Below are 23962 nucleotides of genomic sequence, written 5' to 3' on the forward strand. Positions count from 1 at the left end.
AGTAGCGACTGCAGCTGACTTCTAAGAAAACTGCAAATTAGGAAAACACAAGTAGATAACACTGAGACTCCAGGTTACCAAAACTATCCTTTTAATAGCAACACTTTAAAATCATGGTGTGTGTGTGTGTGTGTGTGTGTGTGTGTGTGTGTGTGTGTGTGTGCGTGCATGCATGTGTATGTATGCGAGCACACATACGTGCCTGCATGTGTGTGTGTGTATGCATGTGTGCGTACATGTGTGTGTGTGTGTCTGTGTGTGTCTGTGTGTGTACGTGCATGTGTGTGTGCCTGTGTTTCCCCCGAGACCATAAGAGGGTGTCAGGTCCCCTAGAACTAGAACTACAGGCAGCCATGGACCTTCTGACTCAAATCCCGTCCTGTAAAAAAGCTGTGAACCCCTAAGCATCTAGATACCCACAACAAGAGCTGTTAATGTATTTATAAAGACAGTCATGGCCGAGCAGTACATTTTAAAATTTACTCTCGGAGAAAATAAATTCAACCGTTCTCATATCATTCTTTACTCCTCAGAACTGAACTATTCGTTGAATGGATGACACAAAGTTAACTTGGGAGCTGCTAAGCCTGCTTCCTTGGCAAATTCTGCCAAATTATTTTAGCCCTAACCTCCATCACCTTGCAATTGTCCCCTTTTTCCTCTGAGCAAAGACCAGAGAATGACACCAAGCTGAGCGTGTGTGCCTTCTAACACACACAAGCATACATATGTAAAATGCATTTTCTCCAGAAACTTTATTTTGTGTAACCCTGATGGTATGAAGATGTTATTCAATAAATGTTGCAACTTTAAAGCAGTATTAGGAACAAGAAACATAATGTTCTTCTGAAAAAAAGTGATCTAGGCTACTATATTAAAGACTGGAAAGTAGTTAAAGCGAAACTTGAAAATCCTGTAGGTAAATACTGTTTAATTTTTAAATTTTATTTTAAATGCACTTTTTAAAAAGAATTTCATACATGAATCCTGTATTTACATCATTTCCACCCTTCAAACTATTCTATGTGTCCCCCCACATGCTCGAAAATTTATAGTCTTTGTTCTTACTGTTGTTACATACACACATACTTATGTGCACACACACAAATGGTTTTGCTCATGTGTGTATATGCTTAGGGCTGACCACTTGGGATGGGATAACCTATCACAGGGCTCTGATGAAGTTCTGTTCAGACATTCAAAATGGAATTTCATAATTGATATCCAATTAGATTATTATCTGAGCTTTCTGGAGTTACGGAAATCCATTATTCTGACTATAGAATGGTAAAGTGTTAGGAAGATGCTGCCATGGCTAAGAGTTCAAAGACAAAGATTTTATTAAGGATAGAAATGACATTATTCTGGTGCATAAAAGAAAGCACCTTACATTATATAATATACAGAAGTCAGGCAACGAGTTACAATTTAGTTGTCCCTAGCATCCATGAAGACTGTCCTTCTAAATGAGCTCAGAGGAAAAGGGCCTGGAACATATGTTCTCTCCATGTGATCGATCCCTTGCCCCTCTATGATGCTAAAACCAGCTCACCTCTTGACTATACCCTCTGCTAAGCTTGGAAGACATCTAACTGCCTACACCTGGTTATCAACTATGCAACAAACACCCCATAAGAGATGCATCTTCCTCCATACGCATAAAGAAACCTTTACTTCATTCATAATGTGTTTAATAAATCAGCTTTAAGTCCAATAAATCTGACCTGTGGTCCTGTTTTAACCTATGGCCTGGTTCTGGGAACTCACTGCAGTCTATCTTATTCATGCCTCTAATGCAGCTAGCTGATCAGCAGACCAGCTAGTGTCTCTTTTGACACCATACCCTTCCTCGTATAAATCCAAATCCTGATTCTAGTTCATATCTTGACCCACCTTTCCTGTCAGGGTCCCTGAGCGGCCTGACAGGGAGCACTCACAGAGCAGACCTTCACCTGCCTCACAGTGTACACTCTCCTTCCCACCTGCTGTGTGGACCTTGCAGAAGCATGTGCTTGGCCTCCATCCTAGCCTTCCTGGAAACCAATTGCATAACTTTTCTGGACACGTTGGTCTCTTACTGCTAGGCCCTGCCCAAACCCCCTGCTCCTGGGAAGCAAGCATCGGCCATTCCCTGAACGGCCAGTTCTGACAAGAATGGTACAAGGCCATTTAGGAAACACAAATGTGTATAGGACATGATTCACAGCTTCTGGAAATGGATTTTTCCAGGAAAGACAGAAGGACAAGTGTAGCGATGATGAGAGAGCTCTCTGGGCCCAGATGCAGAGGAACCGATGCTTTTTTATAATTTTCTGTATAATATTGAGCAGAGCTTTAAAAGATGACGATGACTTTAGTAACTGAGACAGAGTAGCTGCGGTGTAGACAGCAACATAAAAACACTGAGAGGAGCATAAAGACAGAGCAAAGGGTTGGGAAAATGTGAGTCAATTTATCCAAAAAGTTGTCAGGTGTGATGAAAGCAGGGAACATAGAAAGAAATCTAACAAGATAGATCCAAATATGAAGAAACAGACCCGCCACTGAAAATAGGTGAGCCAGCCAATACTATATACAAAGCTATTGGTTAATTGACTCTCATATTCTACGCATAAAGCTGAAGTGTAAAAGGCAGAAAGCTGGCAATTTGCTTCGGTCTGGAATACAATCCTACATTCTCAGTGTGCAGTCTACAAATGACAGAAGGGACCCCGAGCGAAGCTCATCATGGGATTGTGGCATTGGTAGAACAGAAACAGGCTCTTCTGGCCATGAGTTAACTAAACTCTCCTGTCCTTCTATAAACAATCAACAAATGCAGATGTTACCTAGCAAAGCTTTTATATCTATAATTAATAAGCAAGTGCATGTAAACCTAAATGTTTTGCTTGCCACCATAATTCCAAACTAGAGAACACTAGCCGACTAGGACAAACACTACATGTCTACAATTTTATAGTGATTCTGAATAATCTGAACAACTGAGCAGCACAGAAAGTGACTGATCTATCTTCCTCTCTCGTGTGGTTTCCAGCATTCCCTCCCTTTTAATGATTATCTGTTCTTCTTCCTACTTTACACCAATGGCTTTACTTCAGTACCCATGCCTCCCAAATGCCACTGCTGACTGGGAGTTTTTTTTCTCACTTCCTGTGATGGCCCTTCCTTAAATGTCATTAGTTCTGTTCACTTCCGGCTGCACTTTCTCTGGGAATGGAAGACTGAAGGAGAAAAACATGGGAAAAAAAATAAGAAAAAAGGCAAGGTGATCACAGAGACATCTTCCAGATGTCAAGAAACTGCAGAAACCACACAGTCTGCCCCTGAAACAGGCTCCAGAAGCATTCGCTCTGACTTGAAATTGATTTGCAAACTCTGTGCAGCCAACTGGTTCATTCCCAAAATACATATGCAAAACACCCTGCAAATTTTTTAAGACCAATAATGTGGAACTTCTAACATGCTGAGCATGGTCACCGACCTCATGGAGAGCCCTAGAAAGAGGCCTCACCCAGTGAAAGACCATGTTCCAGGAGACATATGCTGGTTCTCAGTACCTGTGCTCAGTACTGTGTCTTTCAACTCAGTCTCTTACCCACACCCAAGTTCATATCAACTCTATCGATGCTCTCCGCAGGGCCTGACAGGGACTGAGCTCCACAGCGTTCATGTAACTTGTACTGTCAAACCCTGCATTTGGCATTTGAAAAAATATAAAAATGCTGTCCTTCCTCTGAGTGCCACCAGGTCTCCCCCTCCAGGGGACATGGTCAAATATGAGGCACCAGAGTACGTGAGAAAGTCATATCCCACTCTCCACTCAACTGTGGAGAATGTTTTGACCATTGGCTAGATCTGGGTAGGGGTTTAAAGTTTACCACCTGTATTGTCCTTGGCTGGTGCCTTAGTTTGAGCGGGACCCCTGGGCCCAAATCTGCCTATCATAATGTTCTACTTGTAGGTTTCTAGGACCCTCTGGATCCTTCTACTTTGCTATTCTCCCATGCTTCTCTCATTCAGCAAGTTGCCAAGAAGAGACTTGATACCCTATGAGCATATACAGGGGGAGGTAATCCCCCTCAGGAACAGTCATAGGGGAGGGGAATAATGGGAAAATGGAAGGGAGGGAAGAATGGGAGGATACAAGGGATGGGATAAACATTGAGATATAACAAGAATAAATTAATAAAAAAAATTAAAAAGAAAAAGAAAAAATATAAAAATGAACCTGGACTTTGAGCATTAAGGAGAGGGAATGGGGAAATAGTCATTATTAAAAAGAAAAAAAGAAAAAGGGGCTACAGTGTTCATAAAGTATATGCTCAAAACGGAAATCACTGACAGCTGCTTTAAAATGACCAAATAGGCATCTGTAGGCCTTTGTACACAAAGGCCGGTATCTACAGACAGGGAGGGAAGTCTGAAGGAACTTCAGTACCAGTCACATGTTATCAAAGCACCGAGTGGAAATAAGGCGGTCATGGAAAAAGAGAGAAGGAACAAGCTACTCATCCTAATGTTCTTGAGTGTGTTCCAGCGTGGCTAGACATTCAGGACGGAAATATCCTGTGTGATGAGGTGGGGAGGTGCAGGTAGGTCTCCTGCTCACAGATCTAGTGGCAAAAGCGCTACATGGCAAAGCAAAGGAAGTTTGCCCTTATGCAAAAAAAAAAAAAAAAAAAAAAAAAAAAAACCAAGGCAACTCGGGAGCCAGGGAAGTGGTAAGCTCTCATACCGAGCTACAACACTGAAACAACGCCAAAAGATGGCAGAGCAACAGGCAGCACAGGCAGCACACTAGCAAGGGCTGGGATGCTGCTGGAGCTGGCGTGTTGGCCGTTTCTCTTTCACCTTATCTCAAATGCAATGCTTCGCTGGTTTGCTCTGTTGTTATTTAGAAAATATTTGCCTTCTCTACTTAGTAACTTACACTTGGTTTCTAACAGTGATTTCAAAACACTCGTCCACATTTTGAGCTGAGATGTTATTTACAAACCCTAGGAAAGACTGATTGCTAGGTGAAAGGTAAGCCAAGATACTGACTGTACCGCTCCTGAGAGAATTAGGACCTACACTAGGAAAGAATTTTCATTGTAATGAAAAGGAGAAGAAAAAGGTGTCACGGCAGAGCAGTCTCTGAGGGTGGTGGGAGGGACCACAGCTTGAGAGTCATACACATGATGTACTGACAACACAAGTTTCCAACAAAGAACAATCTTTCCAACACCAAAGCTCGTGATCATCAAATCGGAATTTCCGACACACGCGAGCCGAGGACCACCGCTTCAGAAGACGATTTTGAAAAGCCATACAAATTCCTCAATGTATAAAATACGTGTCCATATACAAATGCATACACCTATTTAAAGGAATCACAAAAGCCCCTAGGGCTGATCTGATCCATTTCTACTGGACAAGAGGACCTGTTACAACGTCAGGAGTGCATACAATGAATGAATAAACCCAACTCAGTTTCTAAGAGCAAATCACTGACTGGAGAGATAAGGGAAACTGAGGCACCATCTCGTGTCTGGAACACAGCAAGACGAGACGAGACTGGAGGATCAAAGGGTGAGTGGGGTGCATTAGGCTCTCACTGTACGAAGTAGCAATGCTTGGTGCTTACTACTGAAGGATTCTGATCTATGAGAGAATGACTGACTAGAAAAACCTGTGACCACGCAGAACACTGACTTTCCCTCTCCTACTTCCTACTAAGTAAGGACTTCTCCCTAGGATAAGCCTCTCCCTAAGACTGGCCATTTTCTTCTCCTTTAACCCTATTTCAAAATAGAGACAAAATATCAAGCCCTAATGATTCTCTTTTTTTTGCTGTGACAGACATACGTCCCAAGGTCACACTTCAGCATTCAGATATCTGCTGACTGAATAAAGTGTTCAAGGTCTTAACATAGGTGCTGGAAAAAGGACAGTGCTGTCTATCAGCAAATCTTTATTGAACAAACAGGAGCCACCAACAGAACACAACGAATTTGCTAATTCAGGATGAAAGACACACACTGCATATTATCACGAGCCCGTGAAACTTCATCACTAGCAGAAAACAAAGAACAAACCAACGCCTAAGCTGTCCATCAGGCGACGTGGGCCTAGTGAGACACAGGGAGCAAGCCTGCCTCCTAGGGCTTTACTTATTCCCACATTCAAGAATCTGAGTCAACTTTGTCAACTTCCTTCTACTTCTGAAAATACATGATTTTATTGTTTTTAAAATTACATGTATTATCTGTATTATCAGTAGGCCTGGCTAGCGATCAATCAAGACACAGACACTTGTTATATTTTCAAATAGCCTTAGTTAACCTGGGGCAGGGCAGATATCAATCCTCTAAACTACTTCCCATAGTAGGGCCTCAGGCATCTCAATCCCATGCCATCTGCTTCTAATAACTTCTATCAAGCTACCTCCCATCCAAAATCCCATATACTTGCTCATGTTCTTCATCTGGGCCGGATTCTCCATCCATGCCGCAAGCCATGTGCTTCTCCTCCAGCTAACCCATGGCCGCCTTCTCTCTTCACTTCAGGTCTCTCTCCTTTTTCTCATGGCGGACTTTCATCTTCCCAGAATTCCTTCCTCTCCTGGCCCCACCTATCTCTTGCCCTGCCCAGGTGAGATGGTTTTTTATTAAGCAAAAGGTGGGTCAAACAGCAAACAGTAATTAGCATCAAAATACATCAGATTATCCCCCAACATGATTTAGTAAGTTAGACATTTGGAGTCCCCTCAGGGAAACTACAAGATAATAATGGGAAATAGAAAGCTTGGTGCCAGAACATTCATTTCACTGTTTCAGTAGAATGCTATTCCTATTATAAATGTATAAAACAATGCCTGTCTTTGTCTCTAAGATACAGTCCTTCCAGAAGCTTACAAATCCGCCATTATGGACAAAAATATCAGAGATATCAAAATCCTTCATATAGCAAAGAATCTAAATGACGAATATATACGAAGATATTGTAATAAAATGTTAAGTGCAAGGAAAATTAGAGGACAGTGTGTTGCGGGGTTAGGTCCTCTGAGGAGACCATGAAAGGACAAAAAGTAAGGCTATAAAAGTGAGGTCGAAGTCACAACAGAGACCCTAGAATGCTGGCGATGCAAAGGACATAATAATGTCTACACAGAAATGATGTAGGCACTGTGTAGATTTACCCCAAGAGAAATCACAATATTATAAAAGGCAGAGCCAGACAAACAGGCCTAGCTAAGCCCACTCATGCTGAGAGGAGGCCACCAAGAGCCCGGCTGCTGGATAAGGAGTTACAGAATGTTGTCTGCTCTCTAGGTTTTTCCTGGAGTCTTTCCTTGATGTGCCTCATCCCTCCCATTTTGAATGACGCTTATTTTGTGCCACTGTATACTGAAGGTATAGGACTCAGACTTTTCGTTTTACAGGAGTGTATAGACAAAACTTTGGATTTCTAAGTAATGGTGAAACTCTTACAACAAAGTTAGATTGCATACCTTTTGTTTGAATTGCGAGGTAGCCGTTAGCCTATGGGAGTCCTGCAGCAGAATGTCATACCTTGAAAATGTAAAAAGTTCCCCCACAGGCTCAAGTATTTGAATGCTCCATCTCCAGTTGATGGTGCTGTTTTGAGAGACTATAACTTCTTTGTGAAAATGATTCTAGCTAGTAGAGGTATATCATGCGGGGAGGAAGAGTGTTGGTATTTAAGTGGCCTGCCTCCAGGTTGCTTAGCAACCTCTGACATCACCTGCTCGCCACCAGGTGTGGGCCCAAGATATAAAATGAAAAAACCTGCCACCACTTACTCTCTTACTTTGTGTCTGTCTTTGTCTCTCTTAACTCTCTTGCACTCTCTCTAACCAGCACCTCCTTTCCATTCTCTCTCTCTCTCTCTCTCTCTCTCTCTCTCTCCTTCAGTTCCCTCAAATAAATCTCTCCATATCACATCTGTTGGGTGTCACTCTATTTCTTTTTAAATCTTGACATTTTACTCTATTTCTTTTTAAATCCTAACAAAGAATACCATGAGAGATAAGGCCTAGCCCCTCATCTGTTTCTCATACCACTAAGCTATGAACAAGCTGTATCACACACTCCTGCCAACCATGGCCAAATCTCTCGCGTCACCATGACTCCTCTGACACGAAGGACTGTACCCTCTCAAACTGTGAGCAAAAATAAACTTCTCAAGTTTAAAAAAAAAAAAAAATCTGATTAGAGGTAAAGCTGTAGGCATCAGTGTGTTCTTACATGAGAAGACACAGATGTAGACATACAGAGACGCTACCATGTGGCAGAGGCAGATCAGAGTGATAACATTTATTAACCAAGTAGTAGCAAAGTCTGCCACCAGTACAGGAAGATTAAAAACAAAAACAAAAAGAAACAGACCCAGCACACTTTCCCGAACCTTCAAAGAGAAATTTGATCTCTAACTTGCATCCTTCAGAACTGGAATCGAATAAGTCCAGGTTGTTTGTGATGCCCAGCTAAGTAGTATGTTATAGCAGCCCTAAGAAACCACAGCAATGTGCTGTCCCAGGGTTCAGTGACTCCACTTCTGTGATGGGAATGGCTAGGATATGGTTCTGGGGCACCTAGGCTAGCAACTTCCTCCTTAGTGCAGCTTCACTTTAAAAATAATGTTTTTTCAATCATTAAAATGCTATCTCAAATGTGCAAAGCATTAAATTATAAATATGGAAATGGCACGGTAAAGGGACAGGAGAATTCAAGAACAGAAAGCTACAACTGCTGAATGGTGAGGCACCCGGGTCGGACAAAGCCGGACCAAGCGTCATCAGAAGACTCTGTCCACTGTTTCCTTCCCCTGAAGGCTCCATGAATAGAGAAGTGGATGAAATGAAACCACCACCCACTGAACCTACCAAGTCTGCACTTACAAAGATGTCTCCATTTATCATGCAAAGCAAGCTGGTGTGAGCTGCAAAAAAACTACAGTCTGAAAAACCGAAAATGACTCAACAAGGGTGGTAAAAGGAGAAACAAACCCAGGGCATGGTGCCTGGGCTTTTTCACATCATGGTAAGCACAGAAAGAGAGAATTCACGTGCCGCAGGGTCAGGTAAAGATGCTACCTGCAGCAGAAGGCAACTGGCCACAGCTCTGAAATGTCCCAGTTTCCACCTGGCCTCCCTGAGGACTTAGGGTCAAAATTCCTATACAACCAAGAGTCCCTCCTGGCTAGGACGAACAAATTCTATTGTGTGATTTGCAAGGTGTTTCATTTTCCATTGCATTCCACTGATTCTCAAAAGTTGCAGCCCAGCCAGCCAAAAGCTCATTCTAAGACCAGAAGGAGGCCCTGCCTCTCCCTGTGGCCACACACTCCTTGACAGCAGGCCTTTCCAGTTATTTATTGTTTTCCTTTTTTACTAGAAGAATAGGTCCACTTTTCTTTCCGTTTTTTGCTTTGTTTTGTTTTGTTTTTGTTGTGTTTTGTTTTGTTTGGGGGTGGGGGGGATCTGTTGTAGTGCCGTGTAGTTGTTGTTTGAGACATAATGTAGTCCAAGCTGCCCTCGAACTCCCAATACTCCATCTCAGCTTACCCTGTCGAAGATTATAGATGTGTGGCACCATTCTCAAGTTTTCCACATTTCTCTAAAAAGCTAATTAAAAAAAAAAAAAAGAAAGAAAAATAGAAATAAAAGGCTCACAAAATCACACTTGCCCAAAATTCCCTCTAATGTTAACAGTCACCCCAGTAGGCCAAAATGAAAACTAATTAATGAAACACAACCAAATCCATTCGTGTTAGGAGTATCACCAGCTGAAAAGCAGAAAATGACTGGGTCATATCACACCTTAGTTTCCTAAGGAGGAAGCAGGAGACAGCTCACACTCACTGATTCGTCATCACAGGATGGGTCTGGGGTCCCCGAAGGCAGGGGCTCTCTAACCCCAACCGTAGAGACAGAGCTCCCATTCCCTCTCTAGGCTGTCCGGCCTCTTGGCCTCCTCTATCTCCATCTCTTCTTGCTATTATTTTCTCTAGCAAATCTTTTCTACATCTGTTCCAATCTAGTGAATACTTTCATGCCCTATTCTTCACAGGAGGACACCGACCTAAGTGGCTCCCATGTTTATGAACACCAATAAGCAAAATTTGGGACTGCACAGTGGACATTATACACACGTTCTAAGAATAAAAACTTTCACAGCGCACTGTTGTTGGAAACTCAACAGCTTAGAATTCATGTGCAAGCCTTTGATATTATCTTCTCTATAAATAAAGTTTTATTGGAGCACAGCTACAACCACATATATGGGTATTGTTTGTGGCTGTAAAAGCAGGAGCGCCAGCAGACAATACAGCCCACAAAGCCAAAAATACTTCTTATGAGACTGTTTAGAGTTTGTCAACCTGTCTGCACAAAGGCAGCCTGGAGTTTAAAAGTATCCCCTGATTACTGTCCCCACAAAAGCTGCGGCAACATACAAAAACGACCACTTCCACTAAATTACAGAAAGCATACATTTTTATAAACCAGTGAGGTTTTCTCATTTGTACAGTGTCTGCATAATACTGTGGATAGCTATTAACTCCAATACAACTCACCCTATTAGATCATTATATGCACATTATGACAAAGCGTTTCTTGGTTTGGTTTGGTTTTTAAATAAAGGTTAAAAAAAAAAATCACTTAACCTGCTCAAAAATAAAACAGAAAAGAATGTTCCTTAGCACCTGTCCTCGTTCCCACTCCTCACCAGAACCACATGAACTGTGAGTGGTTTTCTTTAGAAAGAAAAAATATTTGGAGACGGCTGTAACACCATAGGGACAGTCAAACTGTTAACTGGCAAATGGCACATCAGTAGAAGTTTTACAGCTCATACGTTGTATAAGTTTAAAAATTCTAACCACGAATAGTGACTCATGCCAATAATCTCAGCCCTTGCGAAGCTGAGCAGGAAAATACCATGATTTTGAAGGAAGCCTGAGCTGGATGCATAGTAAGTTGCAGGCCAGCATAGGCTGGCTACAAAGTGGGAGCCTAGGTTAAGAAAAACAAAAAAAAACAAAAACAAAAACAAAACTTTTTTTAAAACTTATATTCCACGAATGCATATGCTCAGTTATAATTCTATAAACAAATGTTATTTCACCTATAATCTCCATGAATAAAAAAAATTTCAAGAAGAAGGATTAAGTTGGATCAATTTCAAAAGTATAAAGAAATGCTTCTACAAATATTGCTGTGCTTGTAGAAATACAGATAAAGCAATTCAGAGTAGTGACGATCCATGTCATTCCTACACCTTCCGAGCCACAGCAAGGTTGCTACTACTTTGTAGTTTCGCTTATGAAGCACATTATCTGCCCACACACTAATCAAATATTTGAAAGAAAATAGGTGGAACTGGGAACAGCTACCATGCATTCTTATAGTAACAAAATCTATTTTTTTTTTTTTAAATCACTGGAATTATTTTTTTCACTCAATGCTGAATACTTCATGTTTGTAGTAAGCCAGGGTTGAGGAGCATCAAAGGGAAATCACCAGAATCCTGGAGGTGAGAGAGGACATTGACACAGTGTAAAGAATTGAGTAACTGCTCTGCACTTTAGGTATTTGAAATGGCCACGCTGGTGTTTAATTTAGTATGCATGGACATGTCAGTGATGAGGCCTCTGCTTTCCTCTCCGCTAGTGTGCAGCCATCATACCAAGGGCGATTTTCTTCTGTTTTACTAGGCTGCAGAGAAAATGTCCGTGTCCAGCCATGAAAGGGTTTGTGGCAAAGAAATGGCATGAGACAGGTATCATCCAGATAAACTTTAGTAGTTCCGAATACAAAATACGTGTGTTTGTCTGAAAAACGCAGACTTGACTTTTTAAACTGATGGTTGTCTTAACCGTATTACGACTGCCAACCTGGCATAAAAAAGTGCCTAACGGGTTTTCTTCTGGCGGTTCTTGGTTTCCAGTTTCAGATGATCTCGGGGTAAAGCCCCAATCAGGCACCGACTATATTTAATTTGCTGACCGGGTTCGTTTCTTATCTACTACGGTTTCGGTGGAAGCGGTGACTTCAAGCGGAGAGTTAACAAAGGGCGCAAAGGAAACCAGAGCCCCCTCCCTCTATTTTTAAGCACTGATTTCACAAGACTAAGGCTCAGCCCTTCTTTCCACAGGCCCACATCCTCAGAGAAACTTGGCCTCCCTCTCCTAGTGCAGGGCAACGGTAGGAAGTACACGCCCTCCTGAGCTGAGGCCGGGTATTCTGGCCTTTCATTGGCTGCGGTTGCTGTCAGTGCCCTGAAGGGTGGGGACTCCCACCTTAGAGCGGAATCTGAGAACTGCGTGGTCACTGGGTCCTGATTCCCTTCCACTGCACCCCTTCTCCTCTATGGGTCTCTCACCATTCACTCTTCTGCTCCCCTAAGAAATAAAGTTTTTCCAAACGTCCAACATCCCCCCCTCACCCCCGGCTAAAGCAGAGGATGCAACGGTTTGCGATGTAAAACAAATTAAGGACCGGACCCCTCCGAGTGTAGCAGAGGGCTGTGAAGATGAAATAACTGCATACTTAGGTTTGCGTGCCAGCTGGATTAAGTACACTACACTGGCCGTCACGAAGTGGTGCAGCCATGAATCCCATTAAGGAATGCTACAAAGCACTGCAGGCTGTAATTTTTATTCACCGTTTTCTGAATTTACCCGGCTGTCCCAAACATACAATAAATGTTTGAGTATGGGTACCAAGCCTTTCTTGAACCACAGCAACATCCCATCGTCCAGAAGAGAAGATTTATAATACACATATTCTAAACGTGATTCTGTAATGCAACCTGCCAAAGCACACGGTTGTGAACGGCAGTAAGCAACATGCCTACTGGGGAACTGCAGATTCCTTGGAGGAGAAACTAAAAAGTGATTCTAATAATACTCTATAAACTACCGACATCTGTTTGCTTTTAATAACAACCTTTAAGATTAGTAATCTCAACGAGGAAAAACAAGAGTCATTTCATCTCTATGCTGTTTTATCTACATTCAGTTCCATCACCAGAATTGTAAGGGTACAAACATATCTCACCCTAAAGTAAATATATTCTTAGTATTTAGTCCGGGCAAAAATTTAGGCTATAGGAGTTCAGAATATGCGTCAATAAAAGCATCAACTGAGGGTCTTCCAAGGTCTCTAGCACCAGACAGAGGCAGCTGCCACTGCTCGTCAGCATCCCCCACTGCCTCTCTAACTTCACGTTGGCCCCACCTGTGACTCAGCTCATAACTTTGCTTCATCCCAGGCCTGGATCGGTCTCGATCGGTTACCAACTCAGCTACCCCGCCACTCACGACTCCCGGGGTCGGTAAAACTTCACTTTTCTAAACTGGGCAGCAGCCGAATCGGTTAAGCCAATCCGCGAGCGGTAAATAGCCCTGATGACCAATGAGCTCGGCCCGGAGGCGGGTCTTCGCAGGAGTTCCTCCTGTCCAAGCCTGGAGACCTGTTGCCGCCGCCGCCACCACCTCCACCGTGGAGCTTCCTCGGGGGATCGAGGCACCCGGGCGCAGAGCTCTCGCAACCAGCGGCCTGCACCGCCCTCCGCCAGCAGCAGGCGGTCCAGCCCGACCTCGGAGGCACGGGAGCTCGAGGCCCCACGCGGCCCGCCCGCTCCCTGCACCGGCCCCACCCGGCCGGGCCGTGCAGACTCACCGGGACGCCGGGGCAGCTCGGTCCACGCGGGCAGCAAGGCTGCAGGGCTATGGGCTGCGGGATCCCGGGCCGATCTCCTCTGCCCGTGCCGGCTCCCACCCGCTCGGCCGGCGCTTCCCACTGCGAGCCTAGCGGCGGCCCATCCTCCCGGCTCCGCTCCTCCTCCCCCGGCCGCGGCTGTCAGGAGGGTAAACATCCCGGCATCCCCGAGGAGAGGGCGGGCCGCCGCAGGCCCCTCCCCACGCCCACACCCTGCTCGCGAGCCCACGCCGTCACTTTCCAGTGAACTGGGGTGTGCCTCGCTGAGGGCAATGGGCCCCTGCTTCCAGACCACCGTGTTTTGATCTCACTTTCTTCTACCAGGTGGTTTTAGCTGCCCCTACACTGTGTCAGTGCAGGGAAACGAGAATTTTCCCGGAGTCTGGCTAAGTAAATCTTGACTTTAGCGTCCCAACATTTTGGGAATGCCTCTCTGGATGCTTCCGAAAGTTGAACTACGTGGTCGATATTCAGATCTTTGAGATATGGGCATACTTATAAAGTGGCATTACAAAAATATTACATTGCATAAATAATTTTACCCGTCACATGTTTGCAATATGGGTCTCGCCCTAGTACGTGGTTCTGTTTTTTAAAAAAGCAATGCTTTGATTCCTACTGTTTCACTAACCAGACTTTGAACTACTGAGGCAAACAGCTAGGAGGCGGTGTAGAGTCTGTCATACCTGGATTCTAATCTTTCAGTAGACAGTCATTTAAAGTTATCAAGATCTTTCTCGGTAGATCGCTTTAACGCCTTTCCTTAGAAATAGAGTCTATGAGAAACAACACCGTGCTTGAGCACAGCCTACTCACTCGGTATCACTAGGTCTCTCACTGGCTTTATTCCCCTACCAGGGGAAATAGAGCCAAAACACAGGTTTAAACAATGGAATTAGGATTTAGAAAGTTTGGCCCAGAGAGATGGCTCAGAGGGTAAACGCCCTTGCTGCCAAGCCTCGTGACCTGAGTTTGATTCCCAAGACCTACATGGTGGGAGAGCACCAACTACCCACAAGTTGTTTTCTAACTGCCATGTGCCACACATATGAGTGCACGTGCGTGAAATATAATTAGAAAAAAAACTGCAAACTGTAAGTCGGGCAAGGTGGCACATGCCTTTAATCCCAGCACTCGGGAGGCAGAGGCAGGTGGATCCCTGTGAATTCGAGGTCAGCCCAGTCTACAAAGGCCAAGGCTACACACATAGAAACCCCGCCTCGAAAAAAAACAAAAAAACAAAAATTTGCAAACCTTAATTTTAGAAAGAAAATTAAATTTCAAGAGGAGACATTGGTGCAAGTGCAAGAGCTACACAGATGTGGCAGGTGGAGGTCCAAGATGAGGGCTCAGTGACACAGCTACACGCATGAGCCCTGCTTTCATGAAACTGAACTTGAGTGAGACAGTCCAAATTACCTACTGTCTTTGTATTGGATGACAAGTCATACAGCAGTAAAGCTGGGGCTCTGAGTGCTCCTTTAAATATGTTTATCTGGGAAGGCCACTAGGCTTTTGAGCAGAGGCCTGAAGAAGTGAGAAAAAGAGTCATGTGACTGTCGGGAGGTAGAATGTTTTACACAGGAAGTGCAAAGTTGCCCTGTGTGACCCTATTGGAGGAAGAAGCAGGAAGTCAACGCAGCTAGAATCCAGTGAGCAAGGGAGTGTGGCCGATGAAATAAGATGGGGTGAGATACCAGAAGAGAGATAGATATAGAACTTTGAACTTTTATGTTTTATTCTGAATAAAATGGAAAGTCATTACAGGAGTAAGTTGAGAGAAAAGGGTGCTGTGGAGAATAGACTCTCTGCTGGAGCAACTAGAAGATGAAAAAGGATAATAATGGTCTCTGTAAAATGTACAGATCAGGCTTAGACCAGAGCGCTAGGAATACAAGTAGCAAAAACAGACTTCAGATATATTTCCACGCTAGAGCCCACAAGGTTTGCTGGCATATTAAATGTGCTGTTTGAGAAGAAGATAGGATGGAGCCGGTAAGTTGGCGTTTGGACCATATCGTATGGTCACATTACACCAAAGCAGTCATAGGTACTAGGTCATTTGAGTTGCCAGGCACAGGCATAGCTTACAGAGACATTAGCAGACACATTCAAGGTAAAATTTACACCTGGGGCCAGATACATGGGCCACAGCTTGTTCTTACTTTCTTCGATATTACTGTTTTAGAAAATATGGATTGATGGGTAGCTTGTACAATAGCCCAGTTTAAGCACTCCACAAATTTGTCTACATACTAAATAGTCCACTGATAAGCAAACACTAAACTTAATGAACACTGAGTAATGATTAAATTGAGCAAAAGTTTGCCCACACATCCTTAGCGGCTGCAAAGCCTTTATCTAGAAAGAATCCTTTGGGTGTTGTATGCTGTCCAAAGTACTAAAATAATCTAATATGTCCTATTTTTTCCACTTGTAAAGCAGGCTTCATAGCTACAGATAAATAGTATCTGTAGGCTCAAAACAGAAGACACTGTACTTTTTCTTTCTAAATTTGTATCACCTTTGCTGTGGGTGAGCAAGGTTATAGCCAGCTGCCAGCAGACACCCTCTTGGCCTGGAGGAAATGCTAATGAAAAAGGAGAGAAGCCTGACCCAGGAAGGCCCTTCTGGGCCAGGCCACTTAGAGAAGCAGCAGCTTTAACTGCTTTTCCACTCGTCTCTTCTCTAAGCGTGCTCCCAAAATGCTGCTTCAGCTCCATGATGTACCTTCAGTATGGTCCTCTTTATGAACAACCCAGTGTTTATGCATTATAGCCGGGCAGCTGATATTACATATCAGATTTACTTCGTTATATATCTGGACTTTGTATTTAAAACAACTTAGTTTGTAACCAAATCTTCAAGTTGGTTGTGTGTGTGTGTGTGTGTGTGTGTGTGTGTGTGTGTATGCTGGCCCCATGCAGGAAAAAAAGTTATCAGCAGTATTTATTCCCAAAAACCATCTCTCCATAAACTAATCCCAAACAGCACATGGCATACGAGTTTCAGCATAAATGTAACTTCTCCAAAAGGAAAGAAACTTACGAGGGGAAAATAATGTTTCCATGAAGAAAAGTGATGAAGTAAAATTAAACATAATTCTCCTTAGAGAGAGAGCCTGGCCACCGGGGTAGACCAGAAAGGTCTAGTCTACTTGACTCAAACATAGTACTGGTAACAGCTGTACTTAAAAAGCTGCTAGCGAGACTGGCAGCCACTAAGCTTGGCAGCTAAATGGTGATGAGGCTTAGTCAAGCTGTTGAAATGTCTGGACGAAACTGGGCCAAGAGGAGGAAGTCAGAGTACAGACTGCAGACAGCCCAAGGGAGATCACTTTTCTCTGGCCTTGGCATGTGCTCACTGTACAGTGTCAGAGAGTAAATACTACACTTTGAAAGCAGCCATGAAAAATATTAGCAAGTTTCATTTCCACATTTGATGGCTCCTTGCAATAGTTAGTGGAGTGTTTACAGATGAGCTTCCATTAAAAACAGCTAAATCCATCTTAATTTTATCCTCACATCAAATACCTAGAATTCAGAATCTCAGAGACACAGTGTTACCGTGTCCCAATTATTAAGTTATGATAGCTTAGGGATATAGTTCATGGTTAAAAATAGTGGCATACTGACCGTGGCTTTTCCATGGCTATTTTGGCAGTAGTTGTGAAACTGAAGAGATGTTCTGAGATGTATTTTAAATAGAAGACACTGAGATATATTTGTGTAAAATGGAAAGTAATCAGTCCAAATAGCTGCTTGTATTTATATCACAGTGTTCTACTCAATAGAATTCAAATGAATTTGTTTTTTTCCTTTTACAAAAGCCAAAGGACTGGTATGCAATGGGCAAAAGGAACAATGTGGGAAATATATTAAGAAGTTACACCCTATCCTGTGGAGCCAAACTGTGAGGTCATTTGACGAATACGATTTCCTCAGTCAGTGTGGCACCTCCTGCCACCGCCACGGTTTGCAAGCACCTCTCAGTTATCCGTACTGCCAGAAATCCAGTTCAATAAAGTAATCGAATCTCAAAGATAGTTTTAATTGCAGGTTTCTTGGTCACATGGGCATATGCTTTTGCATCTACTTGCAAATAAGATGTTATAAATAGCCTGTCATTTTACACAGCTAGACGGAAGGGTTTCAAAGAATTGTGCTTAATTTCCCTGCTCTGTCTCCATCCACTTATTAGAGATAATCCTTCTGTGTTCCTCATTCTAGCCTTAGAATGTGCCAGATCCATGCGGGTGTGAACGATAGGAGCAGCGGTCCATTTCCTAAGAGGAATGAACACAAGACAATAAGTACTTCTGTTTAGCTTGAGTATTTCCTCGTCCTTGCATAGAGAGGCTCGCCTCAGGTTATGGTTTCCACAGGCCTGCCCCTAGCACATTCAGTGAAAAGAGTGAAAGCCCATACTGTTTTCATCTTTCCAACCCTCTTTGTTCATATTTAAGCACCAACTGCTTACAATGTACATTTTGACACTTTTCCATTGTTCTACTTAATGACCGAAGTATGGAATAACCTCAGTAATTTTTTTCAGCAGTTCGCTTGGGTGCTAATGTTGAAGCTGCTCGGAAGCCCAGGGTGTGAGTAAAATCAGATATGGAATGGTGCGCCCCACTGACTCCAAAGGTATTACTGCAAGCAGTCTCCACACACTCCGGAACAATGAGCCCAGTCAATCATAAACAGCCTCCGCAGCCTTTGTAATTCTGCCACTGAATTCACCATTGGCTGCTGTCCCAAATTTGGTTCTTTTTTTTTTTTTTTTTTTTTTTTTTCTTTACCCTCTGACTTATCACAGTGTTCATGCAAAAGTCAGTATTGTGTAGAGCATGAGGCTTACAAAATAGCGTTGCTTCCAAGGCTTGAGAAGCTGACACGGCATATAACATTCAAGTGGCACTGAGCAAGCCTGTACTTACCCGTCAGCCTTGTGGAATAATCTGCTCTCTAAAATGGTGGAAAGCAAATGGTGGAATGTTTCTCAAAACAACCCTATTTAGATAGCATTATTATGCTTGTCCTTTTGTGTTATTTACCACTGTAGAAGTAGTAGGTTTATTTAATCTACAGAATTTTTAAATGATTGTGTATATAAATAAGCTTTCATTGCCTCTTTTAGGTTACATGTTAGTATGTTTATCATGGTATTTTCATACGCATGTGTTAGTGTACATTTTCTAATGCAGCCCTTCCACATACTCCCGCTCCCCCTCTGGCTAGTTTGTCCCTTCTTGTCCAGATAACCCTCCCTTATTCTGTTGTCATGTCATGTGTATTCTATTACCACCAAAAGAAAAGTGTTTCTTAAAGCTAATTTCATACATTTTAGTAAAATCCCTTCAACAACCAAAAGTTGTAATGTTAGGATTCTGCTTCAGTCTGATGTCATTGCCTACCTGCCATGTGGGCATGGCCCTGCCCAGGGCTATATAAAAGGACAGACCCTCCTCAGGGTTGCCTCTCTTCCTCTTTCTCTCTCTCTCTCTCTCTCTCTCTCTCTCTCTCTCTCTCTCTCTCTCTCTTTCTCTCTTTCTCTCCCTCTCTGGGGTACCCCTCCCCCTTTCCTTTTCCCCCATGCTCATTTAATAAACTCCTCTATAACATAATATCTACTGTCTGGTACCTTATTACCTTATCTCTTATTTAATTATAAAACATAACTACTTTAATCCTGTTTTTAACTTACCCTTTCTCAACTCAAATTAAGAGTCAAAAGTAAATTTCTTTCTGAAGATATAATTAAATTTCTTTCTGAAGATATAATTAAAACATTAGTTCTTCATTTTTTAAGTTAAATAAAATTAATAGATCTGCAATACTATATCCATGACTCCCATATGTGCAATCAGACAGGTTTTATGTTCACAATAGAAACTTTGTGAAAATAAAAGTGTTGATGACAGGAAGAGAGAAAAAAAAAAACAAGAAAATGAACCTTGTTGTGAATTAGATTTACTTTTTATACAAACTTTAAAAACATATTTCTACTGTTTGTGTACAACCAAAACTTTATTATTAATAATAAGGGATTGATGCATTTATTATAATGACTTGAAAATCTAAATATGTAAAATGATTGCATTAAGTTGGAATAATCACATCTGATTTTGTTGCTGTTCTGTCTCAGAAACTCTGCTTCTATCTGACGCTCTCAGGACCCTGGGCTTTATTTACTCTTTTGTGGCTTTCTTTAGATTTCCTGACTTATGATTCCTCAGGGTTATGTAGCCATAAACAATACAAAATCATGTGCTAGCAATCTTCTGTTTCTAGGCATGCAGTGGGCTCATCAGTTGCGATGTGAAGAATTTTACACCTTGGGTTAGATGGCTGCTCTCAATGCATTCTAGGAGCAGCAGGGGATTGGGGTGGAATTTTAGAAGAATTTTGCCTCTGGGCCTTCAAGGATGATAGCTTGGGACCTGATACTAAGGTTAAAACAACAACAACAAAAACAGTACTGAGGTGGAAGACAGAAATGCCAGGCATTTGAATCAAACCACACACTGGTCTTCCAGCCTGCATGCATAGAGAGAGCGAGACTACACTATGCACAAAAAGCTCACTATTCTCTACCCTAAGGACAGAGCAACAGTGAAATGAGAGCAAAGTCCAAAAAGAGTGAGCAAGGGAAGGGAGAGTTGTTGTAATTGCATTATAATCTCAAAAAATTAAAAAAAAAAAAAAAAAAAGATGTGGCCTGCAATTTCTTCTAAACTTTGTGAACTTTCAGGGTAAGCAATCAAATATTCCATTCCCGTGAGACATTAAAATGAAATGCACTTTCTCTCCTAGCCTGGTTTAAATGTAACCTGCCTAGAAACAAAACTTGACCCATTTCCATATGAGCTTGTTTGCAGTGCGGCACTAGGGAAATGTTCACCTCAGTGGGTCTACGCTCCTATCCCAGGAGGGGGTGCCTAAGTCTGCTCCAATTTACCTAAATGTGCTAGCTATACATTTTGAGTCTTTTCATTTTGAAGTTAATAACTCTTACCATGTTTATTTTTCTAACTGAAGCTTATAATTAATATGCAGGCTTTCATTTATTTGGTTCTTAAATGATTTTATTTTTTGATCTTTGATCTCTTTGGCACCATGGATATACTTTTGGAAATAAGCTACACTTTAAACCAGCTTAATGAGCACCCTATGGGGATGAGCAGACAGCCTGAAAGAGCAAAGTATAGGCTGCTCCAAAGGGAGCAACAACAGGAGATGCTTTAGACGAGTGGTCCAGCCTTTTCTCTGCAAGCGTGACATGACGTTGTGAAGTTAAGAAGGAGATTGCAACGTGCCCACCCACGCTGAAGGCCAAAGGCACCACTGTCTGCTGCTCTTCCTCCCACTTGGCAGGAAAGCAAGCTGGAGCCCGGGGACCTGGAAATGGAGTGCCTTTGCTTTGATTAACTCAGAAGCAGGCAGGTCACTATTGACCTAGTAAGCTGTCATAGATGTGTTAGCTTTCCGTTCCTGTAGTAATATCTGTGATTAAACAACTTCAAAGGAGGAAAGGCGTATCAGACTCATAGTATGGAAGGTTTCAGTCCATGACCAATTGGTTCCTTTCCCTGAGGCCAGTATTTGCACAGTACAACACAGGCCAGAAGATAGCAGTTCATCGCCTAGTCAGGTGAGAGAGAAAGCAGGAGGAGAGTAAGGTCCCGCTACCACTTTCAAGGCATGTCTGCAATGACCTAAAGAACTCTCCCTTGACCCTGACCTCTTAATGCATCCACCGCCTCCCAATAGCACAGACTGGATGTTAGAACTCTAACACAGAGAACTTCGAAGGGGCCGGGTGTTTAAGATCCAATGATACAATCTGTGAAAACCAAACTTGGAGATGTTTTCCACCAAGAAAAGATTTTCAATTATGCATGTATTTAAGGAAGGAAACAGAATTGGGCCTCAGCTCTTTACCACGCTCACTCCCTTTTTCCCTCAGAGTCTACCAACGCCTTTCCCTCCCTCTCTGCCTCTTCTCTCCTTCCTCCTTGTTCCTTCCTTCTCTCCTCTCTTCCTCCTTGTCTCATTTCTTCCTCCCTTCCTTTTGTCCCATCCTCCCATCTTCTTCCCCTTCTTTTTTCTTTCCTGGACATATTAGCTGAGTTCTTCTAAGGCACCAGGAGTCTACTGGATTCTTCAATTACATGTCATTGTTTTAAGACATTTTTCCGCATGAACATCGGTGAACTTCAAATGCATCTCCTATACTGTCTTAAAGTGAGCAAAGAGTGATACAGTATTTATTATAACGGAAATAAAATCTTTTACACAAGGGCTAGAAAGATGGCATAATGGTTAAAGTCACTTTGCTGCAAAGCCTGAGGACCTGAGTGCCGTTGCTGGACCCCACGTGGTGAAAGGAGAACACTGATTCTACAAAGTTGCCTTTTATGCTACACATGTGCATGAGCGTGCACACACACACACACACACACACACACAGAGAGAGAGAGAGAGAGAGAGAGAGAGAGAGAGAGAGAGAGAGAGAGAAATGAGTATTTTCTTTCGAGACAGGGTTTCTCTGTGTAGTATTTTAAAAGTTTAAATATTTTAAACAAAATCTTAGCAAAATGTAAAAAAAGAGTGAAATGGCCATTGTATTGATGAGGAGGCAGAGGATTTACTCTGATGATCCGTACCAGCTTTCATTGCTGCAATCACTTTTTAAAATCTGAAAATAATAAAAAAAAAAATCAACAATGAAAAAGCTTAGACTGAATTTCTTTTTAAACATTTATTTTATGTGCATTGGTTTTGCCCACATGTGTGTTTGTGTGAGGGTGTCAGATCACGGAGTTATAGACAGGTGTGAACTGCCATATGAGTGCTGGGATTTGAACCCGAGTCCTCTGGTAGAGCAATCAGTGTTCTTAACCACTAAGCTATCTGGGCCGGCCCAGACTAAGTCTTTTTTAAAATAGTATCTAGTGATTTAATCATTGCAAATAAAGCCCCTGACACCATCAGGTAGCTTTTAATCCTACATGTAGAAAGAAATACATAGATAGGAAAAGATTCCTGAATAAAGGAAAAACAAAAACAAAACAAAACAAAACAAAACAAAAACAAATGTTCTTCCAGGAGACAGCAAGTAAGGGTTAACCTGGCCACAGCTTCCACACTTCCTATACAGAAAGTGGGAAAGAAGAGCCAACACCCAAAAAGAGGTGACACTAACAAATAATCACAATCCATGTGAGCTTGCTGCATGGACTGTTATTGGAGTTAATCAAAGGAAATGGAATATGAGCCCAGAACTCTGCAGAGCTTCTCAGCTCAAGGCAGGGGAAGCCTGCCAAATACCAAAGTCGACGTTTAAGAAAGAAGAGCTGAGAAGGGAAGGAAGTCAAATGTCCTGCCTTCCATTTAGCCACGCTCAAAGTCACAAGAGTGAATCGGCTGGCTCTCAGTTTGGGTCTGGCAGTTTAAGTAAGTTTTCATCCCTACACGGACGGGACTCCTAAGTAGCTTTATGTCACATGCCATATCCACCCGGGCAGACTGACATCTTGTCATTAAGTATCTCCTTCTGTTGAGGCAGAGGAGATGACAGAATAATGGGGTAGTGGCCAGAGGGGCAGCATGGGGGATTTGGGGAGAGTAGAATTGGGTGAGTGCACAGGCCACTTGCTCCTCTGTGTGCTTTTACCTCTTGTATGTCTTTGCCTTTAGAGCCTGAGTTCTACGCTAATTGGGACAGGTCAGTCTAGGAGAATCAAGGTGACTCCTCTTCCTGGTCATCCCGAAGCCCTAATATGACCTGGGAAGGAAAGGAGAACTCAAGGCCATAGAGAAGCCTACAGCCCTACAGTAACCGTTCACCCTGGGCATGGCGAGAAAACACAAGCAGAAAGACTGGAACTTTTGTAGCATTTCTAAGGACGTCCCCAGGGATGGTATTTACTGCCTGCCTCTGCCATCGCCCACCGTGAACACTAGATCAGGAATGCCTTCTCATATTCCTTCCAGCCAAACTATAGCTACCTGGGACATATTAATATCTTTAGTTCTAGGCCAGGCTTAAATTTGACTAACAACTTGACTAGACCGAGAAATGCCATGAAGACGAACAAAGCACAGTTCCAGCCATGTCTACCAGGCTTTTCTGGAAACAATTAGATCTGAGGGCTCAGGTTTAATCCACTGGGAGGATAAAACTCTGAGCAGTGATAGAAGTATGAACAAAGTGACAGATGTGTGAAGAGCA

Source organism: Acomys russatus, chromosome 6 (genome assembly GCF_903995435.1).
Source record: "Acomys russatus chromosome 6, mAcoRus1.1, whole genome shotgun sequence".
Classification (NCBI taxonomy): Eukaryota; Metazoa; Chordata; class Mammalia; order Rodentia; family Muridae; genus Acomys; species Acomys russatus.